At 42.0% G+C, this 15,446-nt stretch overlaps 1 protein-coding gene across 20 annotated transcripts in view; it reads left to right on the top strand.

Moving 5' to 3' along the window:
• Nucleotides 1–15,446, top strand: part of FNBP1 (formin binding protein 1) — a 135,543-nt gene that overhangs the window by 771 nt on the left and 119,326 nt on the right. The gene's annotated exons all lie outside the window — the stretch shown is intronic.

Here is a 15,446-nt window from a genome sequence, read left to right as displayed (position 1 = left end):
GTCGGGCGCTCTCCCGGGGGGCGGGGCGGCCCTGGCGGGGCCGGATCCCAGGGCTTGGGTTTGGGGGTGCAGGGGTGAGTGAGAACTGGTGTCTTCCCTCTAGTGGCGAGGACGTTTGCCCTGTGGTGGTTTGGGGTGCGCTTGTGATTCTCCCGGGGCAACTCAGATCTTGGATTTGATGGGATTGCGGCGTTCGGCCTGGAGGGGAGAGTAGTAGGAGTTAAGAGGGACGCCTTGCGTTGCCGCCTGCGGGAAGAGACATTAGCGGGGTCAGTTTTGTATTTTTTAACCGCTGGGAGGAAAGAGTCTGAAATGCGGTAGGGAGCGCCCCGCCGGGATGTTTAACCCGGAGCGCGGATGGATAAACAAGCGGCGTGGTGTGTGCAAGCTCCTCTCTCCCCGGACCCGGATGCCAAGGCGGTGCACTGGCGGTCCTTGGGAGGAGAGGCTGTGGCTTGTGGACTGGGGCTTGTTTTCCTCTGGATTCCTTGCTTCCTCTGGATTCCTAAGGAGATCTCTGGGCAAGCGATGGGCAGAGCGGAGTGCAGAGGAAGAAGGAGATGAAATCTCAGTTATTGCACCGAGACGTCCTCAAGATGAGACATTTCCCAGGAGGAACTCGAAAGTGCCTCCTTTCGGAATTCCATTTGTAAAGGGTGTGGAGAAGAAAGTGTGGGGTGGTGGTTGCTATCTGAGTGGAGGCCAAGAAATCTCACGTCAAAATAAAAGGTTAGAGCAGCTATAGAAACAGAGCGCATCCTCCCTTAATTAATTTTTTTTTCCTTTAATTGTTTTTATATAACCACTTCTTAGGCTCAGAAGCAGCTACTGTTATTGATACCAAAATCCTGAAGGCAGTAGTTTCCTTAAATGAGAATTCATTTTGTAAACATCCCCGGCTAAAAGGATCTCAAATTTTCGACTGATGTTTGCAAATATTCATTCTTAAAGTAGCAGATGGTCGTAAGTATTCATACACAGCCAATTAGGCAGTCTACCATTTTAAGTGTTGGATTTCTTTCCTCTTCAATTCCTTCTGCACTCCCTTTGCCTCTTTTTACCCTAGGGGGAACGAATCAGAATAAATTTTTATCAACAGAATAGAAATTTTGGCACAATTTTTATTTTCACTTGTTCAAACAAGAGAAAGGGTTTATTGGGAGGAGGGAATACAATATATTTCCAAGTGAAATAGGCTGTAGTTTAGGGATTGAACACCATGGTGGCCATTTCATGGTGATGTTGGTGAATGTTATAGAAGGTGATCCAGAAAGGGGTGGGCGGTGGGATAGTAGTTATGAGGAAACACCAGATAAAATAGCCTCAATCCCCTGCGTTATTCTGTACACTTCTTTTGGCAGGTAGAGGGTGGAAAGGAAGGCAAAGGCAAGTTGTTGAAAATCAGTAGGAAATGGAATATACACAAGTACAAAGAAACCTTAGATTTGCTTCAAAAGAGTTTGGGGTGATAGTGGATGGGAATGGGAATGAAATGAAATTGCGCCAGAGCCGGTCACTGCTGACCTGGGGAATGGGTACAGGAAGGCTCGTGATACCAGGTTTTCTACTCTCTAGGATTGAAATTCCCTACAGTGAAAATAACTGGAAAAGATTTTTAAGGGAGAGGGTGTGTAAACTACTTGAAATTTTTTCTCACTTGTTAAGGTTTACGAGAAAGAACTAGTTATCTGTTGTCTCTAGGAAACACCTGTCCATGAAGAGTTAAAAAAAAGAAAATGGCATTCTACTAGAGTATCGCCCTTTGCCCTTGAGTGGTTTAGAGGTTAATAGAGGGAAAAGAATGGAACTTGTAATTTGTACTAAGAGAAGTGCAAAATCTGAGTTTAAATTCCAAGAAGCATAAGGGCACCAAAATGTCTGTTTTCAGTTGCCTCATTTCATTAAAATTTGAGATTAAAAAAGAAAATTTAAAAAAACAAAAAGAAGAAAAATGTGAGATTAAAAAATGAAGAATTCTGAAAAACGAACCTCCAGTTCTCTGGTGGTGAGAGACTGTGGTGTGGTGCATGGGGCGGCCTGGCAGAGCCCTGATTGAGGGTTTTCCTTGAATGGTGGCTGTGGAATTTTGCACAGGGGTAATGAGATAATGACGGGGCACTCAAGCCTAACTTGGCAGAACGATGCTTCTAGATGGAGAGAGATGGAGCTCTGGTTTGGATGGCCATGAGTTCTTTGCGACAGGTCTTTGCAGCTTTCATAGACCTTCACAAACGCCATCAGGTTTTACACATGTTTTAGGAACGCAAGTCAACGTCCCTATAGGCTTTTCAAAAGGACGTATTTCTAACGTGCACTTCACATTAAAGTTCTGTTCTTAGCCACATCCTGCTTTGTAGACAGTAAAACCGTTCTCTTCTCTTTTTTCTTTTAACCTCTTCATCGGCATAAATTTTGATATTCCTGATAGTGAGAAATCAGGAAATGTCAGGAAGGTCTCATGCAATCATAAAAATGAACTCAAAACCCATGATTTGTAATAACTGTACTAGATTGTGTGAAAATTGGGGCTTTCTATTTTATACCAGTAGGTCGTAACAAAGTATAAAATGGATGATTTGAAGTGATGGGGTCATTACCGAGTATCGAGCAGATGGGAATAGAATGTAAAAAAGAGTGGATATATCAACTTATGTATGTGTGACTGATTCACTTTACTGCACAGCAGACACTAACAATATTGTAAATCAACTATACTCCAATAAAGTAATTTAAAATTTAAAATTAATTTAAAAATTAAAAAATATAGTAATTAGGATATAATAAAATATTTCTGTACATCTCTTCCTAATTTGCATTTTAGTCAATTTTTAATTTTTTTATTGAATAGCTATTGTGTGTAAGACTGACAGGAGCCTGTGGTTTCGCTTTATATACTTCGAAGGGAATCTGCCTATTTCAGTGAAAGCATGTAAAATCGGGTTTAACTCTAGCCTGCAACCTCAAAGTCAAAAAAGAGATTTGTTTCCAAGATTAACCAAAATGCATTTACTCAAGACTGTGTTTAAAAGGTCATGTTAAGAGGCTATCTAGTTTGTACTGACTTGTTCAAGTTGTCTCTGGTCATTGGAGAAATGGCAAAGCAAGAATTTCTTTTGAATTTTTTGGGGTTTTGTATCTGCATATTAAAAAGAAGTAAGGCATTATTGACGTGTCAGCTCAACTTTTTATAAGCTTGATCATTAATGTGAAGTAAAAATAAATCCATTGGAAATTTTAACCTGCCTTACAATGGTCTACTCTTTGTGGCTAATAAATTACTAAGTGATATAATCTGTTTTTATCTCCTAGTGTTCTCTCTGCTATCTTTCTTTCTTTTGATGCTAATAAGAAATGGAATAGCCCAAAATAATAACAAGAAAGCAGAGACCCAACTAATACATATTGGTTAACATATTACTATGTTAAGCCACCTGTGTTGATGGTACTTAATTTTCTTTTAAACATATTGTTTTTAGGACAGTGCCAGGCATATAATGCTTTCCACAGTTTGTTGGCTATAGTGACATTGATTGTGGTGTTCACTTTTAAGAGGCAGCAGTGAAAGTTGTCGACCAACTGGATCAGGAACAATACCTGCCTCACAGTAGTAGTTCAAGAAATAACTTATTGAATAAATGAATGAATCCTTTTTTTTTCCCTCTTGTTTTAATATTTGCTGTTTGGTTTTTTTTTAATATTTACTTATTTTTTATTTGGCTGTGCTGGATCTCAGTTGCGGCATGCAGGATCTAGTTCCCTGACCAGGAGTCGAACCCGGGCCCCTGCATTGGGAGTGTGAAGTCTTAACCTCTGGACCACCAGGGAAGTCCCAACATTTGCTGTTTTAAAGTAATGGCAGGGTAGTTTTAATGCCTTTCTTTGCTTTGGCAGTGTAAAGATTAAAAAAAAAAATTCCAGGCACCTTTTTGTAAAAAGTAGACTATTAAAAAAATTTTTAATATATATTTATTTGCTTATTTATTTGGCTGCGCCAGGTCTTAGTCGTGGCTTGCACTCTTAATTGCAGCATTTGGGATCTAATTCCCTGACCAGGGATGAACTGGGGACCTCTGCATTGGGAGCTTGGAGTCTTAGACACTAGGCCACCAGGGAAATCCCAATAGACTACTTTTTAGAGCAGTTTTAGTTTCACAGCGAAAATGAGCAGAAGGTCCAGAGATTTCTCATATACTCCTTCCACACAAACACAGTCTAGACCTTTTTTTGTTTTTTGGCCACCCCAGAGACCTGTGTGCGGAAGCGTGTGTGCATGCTAAGTTGAGTCTCTTCGATGCTACGGACTGTAGCCTGCCAGGCTCCTCTGTCCGTGGGATTCTCCAGGCAAGCACCCCTGGAGGAGGGCCTGCGGAAGCGCGGAGTCTTAACCCCTGGGCCTCCAGGGAAGTCCCTCTAGACATTTTTTTTTACCTTTAAAGTAGAGCTTGAAAAGTTGTCTCTTTTCTGTTGTTCATGCGGCTGATACCTGATGCATATGTGTGTGTTTATATAAGAACACTGTGTGTGTGTGTGTGTGTGTGTGTGTGGACACACTCCTGTGCGTGCTAAGTCACTCATTCTTATCCAACTCTTTCTGACCCCATGGACTTACACCAGGCTCCTCTGTCCATGGGATTCTCCAGGCAGAGATACTGAAGTGGGTTGCCCTTCCCACCTCCAGGGGATCTTCCCAGCCCAGGGATGGAACCCCCATCTCTTGAATCTCCTACATTGGCAGGCAGATTCTTTATCACTGCACCTCCTGGGAAGCCCATAAAGAGCACTTTATAGTGTGTTAAAATTTCAAGCTAGACAATACTGATTCTTTTTTTTAACATTGACGTAATTAACTAGTTGCAGGATTTGGAGAATTATTAGCTTTTCTCACTGCCCAGCACTCAATGGAGCAGAGTACTAACAACAGTTCATAGCTCTCCTCCAGCTCTTTTCTTCTTTAACCCTTCAGAGGTTTCTGTTTGGGATAAACACGGCAAGACTGACTTGGGAGACATCAATCCTGGAACTAGGGTGAGCAAAACCACCTCAAAAGACAGACCAAAAAAAAAACAAAAAAAAATCAAGTGTAGTTCTGTCAACCCCACCTTTCCATTAAAACAGGGTTTGCACCGTCTTCTCTGGATAGTAGATTTTTAAAAAATATTAATTTATTTTTTATCTTTATGTTCTGTAACTGAAGTATAGTTGATTTATAATGTTTCAGGTGTATAGCAAAGTGATCCAGTCATATATATATATTTCAGTCTCTTTTCCAGTATAGATTATTACACAATATTGAATGTAGTTCATACAGTAGGTCCTTGTTGTTTATCTATTTTATATATATCGTAGTTTGTATCTGCTAATCTCAAACTCCTAATTTATCCCTCTGCTGACTCAATGGACATGAGTTTGAGCAAACTCCTTGAGATAGTGAAAGACAGGGAAGCCTGGAGTGCTGTAGTCCACGGGGTCACAAAGAGTCAAGACACGATTTAGCAACTGAACACCCTTCTCCTTTGGTCACCGTAGGGTCGTTCTCTATGTCTATTTCTGTTTTTCTTTTCTTTTGCCACACTGCTCAAGGCATGCATAATCTTAGTTCCCTGACCAGGGGTGTATCTGGAGCCGTAGTATTGAAAGCGCCGAGTCCTAGCCGTTGGGCTGTCAGGGAAGCCCCAGTCTATTTATGTCTTGTAGGTAAGTTCCTTTGTGTCATTTTTTAAAAATTCCACTTATAAGTAATATGATATTTGTCTCTCTGGTTCAGTCAGTTCAGTTCAGTTAGTCGCTCAGTCGTGTCCAACTCTTGGTGACCCCATGAATCGCAGCATGCCAGGCCTCCCTGTCCATCACCAACTCTCTGGTTAGTAGGTATTAAACAAAACAGGGGAGATCTGGTGATTTTCTGGTTGACATTTACCCATCAGTGTGTTGCTTCCACCTTGTACTCAGATATCATCCTAAACCTGCATTTTGGTAGGTGAAGCTGTACTTCACTACCGTAAGCGGTTTTGCCTGTACTTCCTGTGTGACTACATCAGAACTCTTGCTTTACATTGGTGCGACATGGAAAGTGCCTCTTGGAAGGACTGCTCAAGTGTCACCCACTTCCTCGCTAAGCTAATATTGTGTTTCCTGCAAGTATTACTCATACTTGTTTCATCAACACCGCCCACAGTTTAAAATAAAGCTTTATTTTGACACTTAAAAATTGCAAGCTACCAAGAATACATGTATGCCCTAGGAAATTAATCTAATTAGATTTTGGAATGTGGGTGTGAAGTCTTCTGGAATTAGTGTTTGTAATGAAATATTTGTTTCCTGATTTAGTAATATATAGTCTTAACGGCCTGAGCCTAGTGATGTGTCTGGTTAATGAATTCAAAAAGTCAATAAAGGGCCAAATGTGTTTATTATGTCAAAGAGTTAGTTGGGAATATACACATTTTTTTAATATTGATTCTTTTAACTCATAAACTTCATCTGTAAGACTCTGTGCTAACTTTCTGTAAATCTTAACAACCTCAATTGCCTAATACTAGAACTGGATTCATACCACCACCACCACCAAAAAAATAGATGAAACTTAAAATTTCCTGTTGCACAAATTATAAGATTTGTTCACCTCGAAACTGTAATATCACATTCACTATATTATGGTTTCTTTTTAAAACTTAGAACACACTATTCTAATAACTGGAATGAAATTTTTAATAAGAGTTAATTCTTAGACTAAAGCTATGGTTTTAGTGTGTTAACAGTTAAGCAGCTACAGTTTCCACCTTTACTTCTCTACGGGTTGTAAAAATAGAAATAGATTATCATTGCATAAACTCTGTAGTTCTTGTAATAATTTCACGTGCACCATGCCTTAAAAACAGTTGAATTGGTGTCATCAACGTTGCTGATTATTATCATGCTGTGTACCTCACACTTATTTTCTGTATGTCAATTATATCTTAATAAAACTGGAAGAAAAACAAAACCAAAGCAAAAAACAAAACACACTGCTGCTTACGGAGAGCATACCATGCCTCAGGTGCTGTGAAAGTTTGTTGTCCGTCATCTCATTGAATCTTCAGAAGAATCCAGTGAAGTTAAAAGTACCATTTGGGCCAGCATCTGAGAAGATTCTGAGATGGAACTAGGAATGCTAAGCTGTGCAGCGAAGGAACCACCTGTGAAAGGAAAAGGGAGTAATTGTGATTGGGCCGAGGGAGCCATCAGACCATAATGCTGCCTGAGAAAGTCTCCACCCGGCCAACGAGAAGCTCTAGAGCAAAGATTATCCATTCAGGGAGTCTCACGGTGGGCAGAAACGGCCAGGCCCTTGTACCACTGCCTTGCTCGTTCACTGGCAAAGGGCTACCCCAAGAACAATGTGACTTTGGCTCGGAAGACAAGGCAGACCCTAAAGGAAGCTGTCTGCTAACCACACCCTGTGCAGCTGGGCAGCAAGTCCTTTCTGGAAGAAGGATCTGAGTGGCACAGCTCTGCACTGACCACACCATCATTATCCTTTTACAAGAGAGGAAATCGAAGCACAGAACAAACAGTACGATAACTTAGCAAGTTCACAGAGCAGAAAGCAGAGATTCAATCCCAGGTCTGGGATGCTAGAGCTCTCCTCATCTTTCTTTCAAGTTAATACTTTCAGATGTTTTTGTTGTCGTTGTTGTCTATTTTATTTTTATTATTTATGTATTTTTATTTTTTTAACACCAAAACCATTTTCTATTGGGATATAGTCGATTGCCAGTGTTGTGATCGTTTCAGGCGAACAGGGAAGTTCAGCCACACGAATTTCAATTGTTTGAACTTCTTAATAGGAATTTTCAAACATACATAGAGAAAATACGATGAACCCCTCTGTACTCACCACCCAGCTTCAAGATTATCAGTGTTTTGGCATCTTTTTGCCCCCATGTGGTTTTTCCGGCCCCTCGGTCTTCATCAGCACACATCGCAAAACCTCTCTGCTGCCTCCTTTTCTGGGGAACCTGCAAAGAGCCCAAATTGTCCCTCCATCTTTTAAAGTGTGAAAACAGAGAGAACCAGCCTGTTCAGTGCTTGACACACCTTGATTAAGGGATTTAAATACATGCTTTCATAAACTAATAAGGACCCTGTGAGTTTGTTATTCACATTTTATAGACCAGACCCACCCAAACCATGAATACCAGTGCTGGAATGTTTTTTTTTTTTTCTCCTAACACTAAACAAATGTGAGTTTTAAAAAATGTATCTTCTGTATTAGCAGCTCATAATCCCTCTTTCCCCAATTCAGTTCAGTTCAGTCGCTCAGTCGTGTCCGACTCTTTGCGGCCCCATGGACTGTGTCGTGACTGTGTCGCGACCCTGGCGACAGCACGCCAGGCCTCCGTGTCTATCACCAACTCCCAGAGTTTACTCAAACTCGTGTCTGTTGAGTCGGTGATGTCGTCCAACCATCTCGCCCTCTGTCGTCCCCTTCTCCCGCCTTCAATCTTTCCCAGCATCAAGGTCTTTTCAAATGAGTCAGTTCTTCGCATCAGGTGCCAAAGTATTGGAGTTTAACGTCTTTAACAGCTTTGACAGCTTTAACATCAGTCCCTCCAATGAATATGCAGGGCTGATTTCCTTTAGGGTAGACTGGTTGGATCTCCCTGCTGTCCCCATTACTCACTCGTGTTTCCCCAACCACTGATGGGGGTTTTGCTTTCTAAAGCATTTAATGTTACTCACATTGAGAATCACTGAGAACTAATGACTCATAGTGCTGTGCTATAATCACAGCAGAAACCACTATGAACAAAGCTTCTGTTGTAGCAGGTGCTGCGTGCATGTCTAATGATCCCCCATTCCTGTAAATCTGAAGGTTATTTTTCTTTTTAAAGAAATTAATTTGTAAAGGTATGGTGAAAGAGAATGAAAGCGAAAGTCACTCAAAGTCGTGTCGGACTCTGCAACCCCATGGACTGTAGTCCATGGATTTCTCCGAGCCAGAATACCAGAGTGGGTAGCCTTTCCCTTCTCCAGGGGATCTTCCCAACCCAGGGATTGAACCCAGGTCTCCCGCATTGCAGGCGGATTCTTTACCAGCTGAGTCACAGGGAAGCCCTGTAAAGGTGTTATAATTTGTATCTATTAATTTGTATTACAATTAAATAAAGGCATTAATTTGTAAAGGGAGTATCAAGTTTCTGATCTGGGGTCTAACAAAATTATGTCTTGATGAAAAGTACTTTTAATGAAATTGAGACAGAGCAAAGAGAATTAGATACTGACCACTTTGCGGGTGATCTGGCCGTCCCAGGCAGCACCTCAAAGTTTTGGTTCCCTAGGAACAAGAAATTAAATATTTCCCTTCATTTCAACAGCAAAAAAAAAAAAAAAAACCCGGCACCTTTACGGGAAGCTATACCCTTTGTACTTCTATCTGCACAACCAAACTGGACGGTTCCTGAAATGCAATAAAATACCTATAGGTCTTTGGGAGAAATGGTGTGGGCACACCCAGATGGATGAGAGGGCCTGGAAGCACTCAGCCAGGACTGCATGGCTTGCCCCATCCAGCATTTATTAGTGTTGGGCACATCTTTATCTCTGCTCCTCGTTTTCCTGATCTATCAATTGCTACGATGAAGCTTGCCTTCACAAGAAAGTGCAAAGATGAGTGCGTGCTTGCTTGTGAAGTGCTTCGAAATTGTTGGATGAGAGGGGATGGGTAAATACAAGTTAGGAGAGTCTTGTTGTTCAGTTGCTCATGTCTGACTCTTTGTGACCCCATGGACTGCAGCACATCAGGCTTCCCTGTCCTTCACTACCTCCCAGCGTTTGCTCAAACCCATGTCCATTGAGTCAGTGATGCCATCCAACCACCTCATCCTCGGTCGGCCCCTTCTTCTCCTGCCTTCAGTCTTTCCTAGTATCAGCATCCTCTCCAGTAAGTCAGTTCTTCTCATCAGGTGGCCAAAGTATTGGAGCTTCAGCTTCAGTATCAGTCCTTCCAATGAAGATTCATGGTTGATTTCCTTTAAGATTGACTGGTTTGATCTCCTTGAAGTCCAAAGGACTCTCAGGAGTGTTCTCTAGCACCACAATTTGAAAGCATCAATTCTTCGCCACTCAGCCTTCTTTACGGTCCAGCTAGAGTCTGGGGGAAGGTTAAAGGGGAAAAAAACAGACAAACCTGTTCCTTGGGAACAAATTGCAGAGTTCTCCTGCTGGAAGCTAGTCTCTGTTAAATGAACATTTCTAGTTTGCATGGCACAGGCTGTCCTTTGATTTAAAATTCTGTTTTCATGTTAACCATAAAATAAAATAACCTAATAGTAGAGAGAAGGCAATGGCACCCCATTCCAGTACTGTTGCCTGGAAAATCCCATGGATGGAGGAGCCTGGTAGGCTGCAGTCCATGGGGTCGCTAAGAGTCGGACACGAAAGTGAACGACTTCACTTTCACTTTCCACTTTCATGCCTTGGAGAAGGAAATGGCAACCCACTCCAGTGTTCTTGCCTGGAGAATCCCATAGACGGAGAAGCCTGGTAGGCTGCAGTCCATGGAGTCACATAGAGTCGGACACGACAGAAGCGACTTAGCAGCAGCAGCAGCAGCAGCAGCAGCAATAGTAGGAAAGTGCCTGGAAATAAGTGCTTTGGAAAGGAAATCTGAATTATAGACTATGCATGCATGTTTATCTCTTTTCTTTAAGAGATAAGACTCTAACCATTCTAATTTTTTAGAAACATACTTGGATCTACTTAAGGTATAATATTCATATTATCCCTCAGGTGGACATAATTCTTTGTGGCTGTTCTTACCATTTAAAAAAAAGCTCTGACGAAGTCACATTGTCCTCCCCCCTCCCCTGCAGAAGCTGGGTGTTTGTTGCTTGAGGCAGCTAATGAATATTCTATATATCAGCTCAGTTTGAGACTGTTTTCTTCTTAGCAAAGAGAACTAAGAATTTTAAAAATGTTTGTGTTAGGACAGATACATATGACAGTGTTTGTGCAAAGAAAGTTGGATTTCATGAGTGTACATGTGTATGTAAAATATATTTTTCAGCATGACTCTGAATTTTTGAATTTAAAATTTACTTATCTTTAAAAGTAAAGCAATTATCCTTCAATTAAAAATAAATAAATTTAAAAAACTTAGGTTATCTGTTTGCATTATTCAATTTTCAAAAGATACTAAGGTTACATGAAAAGTCTATCTATCATCTTAGGATAGATGTAACTCTTAATTGTCATTACCATTTTCAGCAAGAGGGTCAGTGATGTTGGTGGCAAATAATTACGACTTTAGTACATAAAGGAAGACACCAAAATTAGAAAAAAGTACATCAGACGAGGGAGACAAACACCTTGAAAGTGACTGAGACTTCATATTTTGTCCACAGTATCTATTTATTCTTTGAGCATCTGCTAAGTGCTAAGACAGTGTTCTTGCCCACTGGCTTGCAGTCTATTCAGGGGACAGAAACATACATAGGAAATTGCAGTACAGTGTGATAAGAACTACGGAGAAGGCAGTGGCGGCCCACTCTAGTACTCTTGGCTGGAGAATCCCATGGATGAAAGAGCCTGGTGGGCTGCAGTCCATGGGGTCGCAAAGAGTCGGACACGACTGAGTGACTTCACTTTCGCTTTTCACTTTCATGCATTGGAGAAGGAAATGGCAACCCACTCCAGTGTTCTTGCCTGGAGAATCCCAGGGACAGGGAAGCCTAGTGGGCTGCCGTCTATGGAGCCGCACAGAGTTGGACACGACTGAAGCGACTTAGCAGCAGCAGCAGGGGTAAGAACTAAGATAGAGTAAACTACCCAGAAACTTGTACATAGGAGTGTAACTCAGTTGGGGAAGAACTGGACCTATATGCTGTCCTGTAGGACTGGTAAGTTACACAGGTGAAGACAGGTGATCAGGTTGGGAGGGCGATCTGGACAGCCTTCCTGGAGGAGGGATTAAATGCCAGGTTCAAAGACCCACAAGTACAACAGAATGCCGAGCTCCAGAATGAACCGAGCCATGAAGAGAAGCCTGAAAAGGTAGACTGCGGCTGAAAACAGGTGAAGACAATGGCTTCACCTTGGGGACATAATAAGATATCCATCCTTGAACTGCTGAAAGCAATTGCTATGGGGCTAGTTCTTCAGTCTCCTTACTGCAGTGCAGAGAAGGTTGGAAAGCAGCGACAAAGCTGCGGGCCAGACTAGGCTTAATTGGCCTATTGGATTAATCCCCTGGTTTGGAGCAGAGAGCACCCCTTCACATTTTTCTAAGGGTGGCATCACTGACTCAGTGGCCATGAGTTTGAGCAAGCTCTGGGAGTTGGTGATGGACAGGGAAGCCTGGCGCGCTGCAGTCCATGGGATTGCAAAGAGTTGGACACGACTGAGCGACTGAATTGAACTGAAGCGTGGAATTGGTGTAAATGATTTGCCAGGGAGTCTTGTTGCCTAGGGAAGACCTGGCAGTGCACTTCGTGTGTGGTGAGCCAGGGCATTGGAAGGATGAGGTCAATTCACTGCTTTGGCTAATGGGTTAAACAGTATATTGGCCTTAGTTCATTTTTGTTTTCTCTCCAGTTGGACACAAACTGCAAACCTACAGTCACTTCTTTCTTGCTTTCTCTTTGTTTGTGCTCAGTGCAACCTTGATGGGGCTACCGGGGTCTGCTTCTCAGCTCTTTTCACCTAGCAGAATTGGTATTTTCAATCTGCGTTAGAGGTGACTCACATTAACCAAAGTCCCAAGACTGATGCACAAACCAGAACGCAAAGTTTCAAATTTACAACGAGAAGTATATCTATGAGCAGACTAAGCTATTCATATTTGCTGAAGCGCACGTATTTCTTCCTGAAGGCTAATCTTTGTGGAAAGTTAAATTCTATACAAAGTTTCTTGGAGAGCATAAAATCAAAATAGAGTTGGAGGAATTTAATGGATTGTGACGCCAAGCTGTGGAAGCCTGAGGCATCTGTTTCTTCTGGAGAGGTAAATCTGCATTAAGGATAGAATGGAGTCTGTTTTGGGTTTCCCTCAGTGGCTCAGTGGTAAAGAATCCTCCTGCCAAGCAGGAGACACTGGTTTGATCCCTGGATTGGGAAGATCCCCTGGAGAAGGAAATGGCAATCCACTCCGGGATTCTTGCCTGGGACATCCCATGAGTCAGACACAACTGAGCGACTAAACAAGAGAGTCTGTTTTACTGATACTATGTAGATTATTCCCTTTCCTTTTATATTTCTTTAGACAGACTATAATGTATTTAGTTAAGTCAGACTTTCTAAATTCTAATCTCTATTCCATCTTCCATCCCTGAGATTCCATCAGGGTTTCCAGGTTGGGCATTGGGTGTTCATCATCTTCTCCCTTCCCAGCATTCCCCAGGCTGGCACATCCAAGCATCTGTGCATTTAAAAGCTCTCCTAGGTAATTCTGATGTTGCTGAAGAAGCATGATTCAACACTAAGATTCCTTTTTCATACATCCTCAGTTTTTGCTCATTTTATCCTTTATAACAAGTTTAAAATCTAGCAATACTTTGGAGCTACTTGCTTACCCCGTTAACCACTTACAAGCATAATCATTCTAAGGTACTCTTTCTTTGAAGTTACATGACATGGTGTCACTTCTTTTTTAAAATGTTTATTTATTTAATTTCGGCTGAATGGGGACTTCATGGCCGCACGCGGGCCTCCTGCTCTAGATGCAGAGCGCGGGCGTCTCACTGCGGTGGTTTCTCTTGTTGCAGGCTCTAGGACACGTGGGCTTCAGGAGTTGCTGCTCCCAGGCTCTAGAGCACAGGTTCCGCAGTTGTGATGAACAGGCTTATTTGCCCCGTAGCATGTGGAATCTCCCCCGACCTTGTCCCCTGCATGGGCAGTCAGACTCTTAGTGGCTGGACCACCAGCGAAGTCCAGGCCTCTTTATTCCTTTTGGGTCTCTCACTGTGATTTATTCAGGCACCAGGTAAGTCATCATTCATTCATTCAGCAAGATTAATGACCACCTCCTATATGTCAGGCTTTGTTCTGGGCATCGGGAAAGGGACAATAAACCAAATGGTAAAAAAACATTGCCCTCATATATGTGATCGAAGGGCAAGTGTAAGGGTATATCTAATGTATCCAATAACGATAAATGCCGTGGAGAAAAATAAGGCTGTGAGAGACTGAGAACAGGATTAAAGTTGACGGTGGCGGAGAGAGGGGGAAGAACAGAAGTTTAATGTTGGACATTTTGCCAGATGCTCTTAGATATCTAAGTATCTAGTTAAATATATGCATCTGGAGCTCTGGGCTCTGGGCTGTTTGGGTCTGTTTGGATCTGATTATTCAATATAAGGTTGGGGAATCAGAAAATTCTAAGCTCTTGACATGGTTATATTCCTACAAGCACTCTTATTTAACTTTAAAAAAACTGTCATAATATGCTGCCCTTTTGGACAGGGGCTGTGCTCTCTCTGCTCCACTGTTTGCCTTACTAAAAATCCAGACTTGCCTGGTGGTCCAGTGGTTAAGACCCCATGCTTCTAATGCAAGAGATGAGGTTTCAGTCCCTGGTCAAGGAACTAACATCACACATGCTGCATGGCATGGCTAAAAACAAAAACGAAGACAAAAAAAAGAAAACCTTACTGAGAATCATAATGTGAGACTTGTGTTAGGTTAGGAGGGCATAGACTATTAAGAGTTGATTGGTTTTGTAAAATGTTATAGGAGCATAATAAACAGATCTGAAGCTTCGATAGGCGTAGAAGTAAAACTAATGTACCGATTCATAGATGAAAAAATAAAAGTAAATGGCCATGATGGGCACTGAGTTTTTGGTAATAATCAGAAATTAATGTCACACATGCATCATTTTAATAAGCTTTTGCAGACAATCTGAGTTTCAATTGTACTTCTTTGAAAGCTCCGCGTGTGCTTTGGAGATGCTTAAAGAATGTTTATAATTATTCAGTTTGCATTCTGTTGACTTAGGGATCTCTCTCATGCCTGATATATGGCCTAATATTCCCCTTTGCATTTCTCAGAGGTAGTTTAAAATATTAGATCACAAAATCAATCAGATTGGACGGGGTGGGGGGGTGGGGGGGTGGAGGGAGGGATTCTACTTCACACGTGTGACAGGTTCTGTTTTGCAAGGATGACCACAATAGTATCTCCCATTCTACCTGCTCTTCCAATGTCACCTTGAGATTCCTCCCACTGAGGAGCGGGGGAAGGCTTCTGTCCCTTTCCCTTGACCCTAGGCAGAACCTTATGACTTCCTTGACCGGTAGAATATGGTAAAAGTGACGCCATGTTATTTCTGAAGCAGGATTGTAAATACACCAAATACACCATGCACTTTGGCCTCGCCCTTTGGGGATGGTTACTCTTAGAATTCAGCACCATACTGTTAGGAAGCCCAAGCAGCCCATGTTGTTGTTGTTTTTCAGTCGCTCAGTCGT

The sequence above is a fragment of the Bos indicus x Bos taurus genome, chromosome 11, assembly GCF_003369695.1.
Source record: "Bos indicus x Bos taurus breed Angus x Brahman F1 hybrid chromosome 11, Bos_hybrid_MaternalHap_v2.0, whole genome shotgun sequence".
Lineage (NCBI taxonomy): Eukaryota > Metazoa > Chordata > Mammalia > Artiodactyla > Bovidae > Bos > Bos indicus x Bos taurus.
This window is presented reverse-complemented; position numbering and strand designations above follow the sequence as displayed.